Below are 5,543 nucleotides of genomic sequence, written 5' to 3' on the forward strand. Positions count from 1 at the left end.
CACTACTGCACTGTTGGTTGTAGTATAAACTTATTCAACCACTCTGGAAAGCAATATGAAATTTCCTCAAAAGAATCCACATAAAGCTCCCCTATGACCCAGCAATCCCTCTTCTGGGCATTTACCCAAGTGATCACAAACAAGGCCATACTAAAGCTAATAGCACAAACATGTTTACCACAGCATTATTCACAATAGCTGAAATATGGAACCAACCCAGATGCCCCTCAGTAGATGAATGGATCAAGAAAATGTGCCATATATATCACATTATATATATATATACATATATGTGTATATATATGTGTGTATATATATACACATATATGTGTATATATATATATATATATATATATATATATATATATATATATATATATATATTCTATGCTTCCATTAGGAAGAATGGCACTGCCTCATTTGTTAGGAAATGGAAACACCTGGAAAAAAATCATATTAAGTGAAGTAAGCCAGACCCAAAGAAACTTAGGTCCCATGGTTTCCCTTATTTGCAATAATTAGTATACATCTAGGATAATCTTAGCAGGTAAACAGAATAGTCCAATAGCTAGGTACATATGACCATATAAGAGGGTAAGGGAAAAAACAAAATGCTTAAGTAAGGATACAGGTTGGCCCATTGTAACAATGAGTTGTACAAGACTCTAAGTTTAAAATGAACTATACAGGTTTGGTGGGGGGGGGGAGTAGTTGGGAGGTGGGGAAGGAAGGGATGGTAGGGGGAAAAACAAAGAAGGAGGCAACAATGATTGATAAAAACTGTACCCATTACCTTACTCATTTAAGTGTAAACCCTCTGTACAGTATTTTTACAATAAAAATATTTAAAAAAAAAAGGAGGGGGGATGCTCAGGGAAATGAACTCCAAGACATGGACACAAGAGGTTTTTCTTTGTGGTTGTTGTTTTTAATGTACTATATGATTTTTTTTGTTTCTTCTGAATGTTTATCCCCCTTTGGTATATCTCCTGTTGTCACTGTATTTGATTTTGGTGCCCTGGTATTGTATATACATTTATCTGAATTAGAAAAGGGAAGGGAAAAATAGAATGTTGAAACAAAGGACAAGGGTGAACCAATGCAACAGCAATATTCACAAGACAATATGTTGGAAATGATCTATACAACTTGGGGGTATCTGGGGGAGGGATTGTAGGAGAAAAATGAGGGAAGGGGTAACAAGTTTCACAAGAAATGTATTTATTACCTCACTTATGTAACTGTAACCCCCTGTACATCACCTTGACAATTTAAAAAAGACATAATTATGTCACTTATATATCCTGAACTACAAAGATGACCAACTTCTTAAGTAGAAATTTTTAAAACTTTCAGAAATTGGCTTAATTGATATAAAAGGACATAAAACTTAACCAGTAGGATTATAGTAAAGGTTTCATAAACATATACAGAAGTCACCCTCAGCTTAGAGTTTGTTACATTTCCATCTGTTTTGGTGTACCTGAGCTTTAGATGCTTCTGATTAATGTAAGATTAATTTTATTTTGATTGGTGATTTATTAACATCTGTGGGGCATATTTACCAAGATTACGTAGAAAGTTGCATCCAAATAGTTTCAAAATACAAGCAATGTGTCTAGTTTTTTGTTGTTTCTAAAGTGGAAAGAAAAGATTCATGGAATCAGCATATTAATTTTCTTGAAGATATTTGAAGCATCCCTTAAGAGGAACCTTTTGGTTTTGTTTAGCAGTCAAAGGTTACATTTGCTAGCAAATATGGGAAAATATTCAACTTTGTACTTTTACCACATAATGATTGTCATCATTTGTTATTAGTAACACCTGTATTATTTTGATTTTTAATATAGTGTCCTGGTTTCTTAAAAATGGTCAATCAGAAATTAAAATGAGAACATCACATTATAGAAGAAGAAAGAAAATGGATTTTCCAGGACTTTGTTGCCTTGGCTGGCTTAGAACCTGGATCTTCCACATCTCACCTTCCTGACTATGTATGCTTACAAATGTGAGCTACCTGTACCTGGCCACATTTACTTTTCAAGTATTTTGAAACAAGTAAAAAATTTTCCTTTCAATAATCCTTGTTTTACTAGTTTGAAATAGGTCCAAGTTTTTATGTTTTTATAGTTATTCTTACAGGCTCTTGTGTCACTCTATCAGATCATGTAGGATTGTCTTCAAATTTCCAAATGGAGAGGTTAATTCAGGTTACAATTGAAATTAATTAGTATGAAATAATTTCCTTGGAAAGTAACAATATTTTGGTAAATTCCTACAAAGGAAAGGACTCTTAAAATGAATCATAGAAGTGAACATTAGGAATTTCATCTCACATAGATATTAATTCTATTAAGCAAGAAGTTTGTTCTTAATATAAAAATACCCTCTTCCAGAATATATTTAGTGATCAAAAATCTAGTCTTTGGGGCTGAGAAGGTGGCTCCGTGGTAAAGCACTTGCTTTGCATGCCTGAGGCCCTGGGTTCAATTCCTCAGCACCACATAAGAAAAAAGAAAAAAGCCGGAAGTGGCGTTGTGTCTCAAGTGGTAGAGCACTAGCCTAGAGCTGAAGAGCTGAGGGACAGCGCTCAGACCCAGAGATCAGGCCCCACAACCAGATCCAAAAACAAAACAAAACAAAAGAATCTAGTCTTCGAAGCATAGAAGTTCAGAACAATTTTGTTTTCCCTCAGTAAGAAAAAGTTGAGCCTGGCCATCAGGTCAAAGTTTAATATGAAGAAATTGTTAAGGTCATTTCCTGGAAGAGAACCAGCAGTTAAATATAGCAAGACTCTTCTTCACCTTTACGAAGGATTTTTTTTAAGTTAAAAAAATTTTTTAATATAGAACTGTAGCAGATCCAGCCTCTCAGGTTTTAACTATGTGATAGCTGATATTTTCATCATTAGTTTGCCAATAGAATTGACAATGCCAACACAGAATAGCCTGTCTATAGAAATAGAATGAGATAAAAAGACTTTAGCAAGAACAATTACCAAGAAGATTCCTCATGCAAACAAACAGGCAAGACATTATAGTACATACTACATGTCTGTTACATCTGGGTAACAAAGTGGCAGAGATGCTGCTACTGCCAGCTCTGATAGGAAACTATAGTCAGTAGATGAGTACTTTACCTTTGGAGCAGAAACTATCTTTCTTTCAGCTGAGGAGTTACCTGTTTGAAAAACTCAGGCATGACAGCTAATCTGAAATTCTTGGAAACCTATCAAAATTGAAAATAAGAGTATGGGAGGAGGGAGGGTAGATGAACAGAGAGAAGATGGGTCCCTGAATACATGCAAATTATTCAATGTGCATATGTGAACATGGAACTGGGTCGGTTACTTGAGTGCCTCAATGGGATTGGGAATGATAGGGCGGGATGATAGAAGAAGTGATGTTGATAAAGATGCATTGTAGCCATAAACTGACATGCTCAGTGGAAACCCCTTAATACAATTGCCGATGTCTGAAATTATACAAACAACAAAACATAGACAGAATTTGATTTTAAAAGATCTGCTCTATATTCCACATCTCTTCCCCCGAAATTCAAGAATCCAAAGAGTGCTGAACAGGTTTCACTGTTGGACAACCAAATTGTTTCTAAAAACTCTCATTTCCCCCTAATATTTAGGAAATGTTTGTTTTTTCCCCTTTTTTTTCTCTTTTAGGTCACAAAAATGAGTAACAGTATTTGCCAGATTATCGATAATTAGTGATAAATCCATAAAATTTACAAAACATGAATAGGAGAGGCATAAATTTCTAAAATAACCTCAAATGCAGCTGGAGCAGCACTTTCTGCTACTTTGAAAATCAATTATTTTGCAGGTTAAGAAAAATGTATTGAATCAAATCTCTACCAAACTACTCTCAGGTAGTAGCACTTCTGAAGAAGCTATAGGGAAAAAAAGGACTTGGTGGGCAGAAGCTTTGAATAAAACACAAAATGCATCCATTTGGTGTAAAGTAGAAATAACTAGTAATTTGATGTTTTTCAAAATTAGATCTTTCTTCCCTTTGTAAACATTCTACTGCACTAATAAGAACTGTCAATACTTAAGAAATTAAAAATGTTTGGTTGAGGCACAACTTTTCATTGTAATTTTATAGATATGGTGTGAAAGGATCTGTATTTGGGGTACTTCCATGTAGCCCAAATTTATTTTTTTCTCTTTTTTTATTGTGAAAATACTGTACAGAGGGGTTATAATTACATGGGCAAGATAATGAGTATATTTCTTATCAAGCATTGTAGCCTCCTCCTTTGTTTCCCCTTCCCATCCTTTCCCATCCGCCCCCCACCACCCTACCCAAGCCTCCCCGCCCCCCGCCAACACCAAAGTTGTAAAGTTTGTTTTCGACATAACGACTTGCACATCTCGTTGTTGCAATGGGTCCACCTGTATCCCTATTTAAACGATTTGTTTTTCCCCTTCCCCTCCACAAATTATACCTCACATCAAATACAGTGAAAGCAGGAGTTATACTGAGGGGGAGGGACATACAAAGCAACAATGAAATAATCTTATAAATGTGTTAGAAACAATCGCATGAAAGAACAAAAAAACATTTGAATACATATCTTAGGGTTCATTTCCCTAACATCACCTTATCTGACCTTTTCTGCTTGACTCAGACATATGCTAGATACTGCAAATAAGGGAAACCGTGGGACCTATGTTTCTTTGGGCCTGGCTTACTTCACTTAATATGATTTTTTTCCAAGTCTTTCCATTTCCTAACAAATGGGGCAATGTCATTCTTTCTGATGGAGGCTTAGAATTCCATTGTGTATATATACCACATTTCCTTGATCCATTCACCTACTGAGAGGCATCTGGGTTGGTTCCATATCTTAGCTACAGTAAATAATGCTGCAATGAACATAGTTGTGCTGGTAGCTTTAGTGTGGTCTTGTTTGTAAACATTTGGGTAAATGCCCAAAATGGATTGCTGGGTCATAGGGGAGTTCTATGTGAAGTCTTTTGAGGAACCTCCATACTGCTTTCCAAAGTGGTTGAACAAGTTTACACTCCCACCAACAATGCAGTAAGGTTCCCTTCTGTGCACATCCCTTCCAGCATCTGTTGTTATTAGAGTTCTTGATTTTAGCCATTCTAACTAGAGTGAGGTGATATTTCAATGTTGTTTTGATTTGTATTTCTTTTAAGGCTAGGGAGGTTGAGCATTTCTTCATGTGTCTATTGGCCATCATTCTTTCCTCTTCAGAGAAGTTTCTCTTTAAGTCTTTAGCCCACTTATTTATTGGGCAGTTGTTTCTTTGAAGATTTGTTGTTGGGGAGTTTAATTTTTTGTGTTCAAGGTATATTTTAGATATGAGACCCTTGTCTGTTGTATGGCTAGTGAAGATCTTCTCCCAATTCGTGGGCTTGCTATTGGTCTTGCTAGCTATGTCCTTTGCCATTCAGAACCTCTGCAATTTCATGCAATCCCTTTTGTCTAACTTTTCTTTCATTTGGTGTGTTTCTGGGTCTCTATTAAGAAATTTCGGCCTGCGCCAAGGAAACCTAG

This window comes from Dipodomys ordii, unplaced genomic scaffold (genome assembly GCF_000151885.1).
Source record: "Dipodomys ordii isolate 6190 unplaced genomic scaffold, Dord_2.0 Scaffold28, whole genome shotgun sequence".
Lineage (NCBI taxonomy): Eukaryota > Metazoa > Chordata > Mammalia > Rodentia > Heteromyidae > Dipodomys > Dipodomys ordii.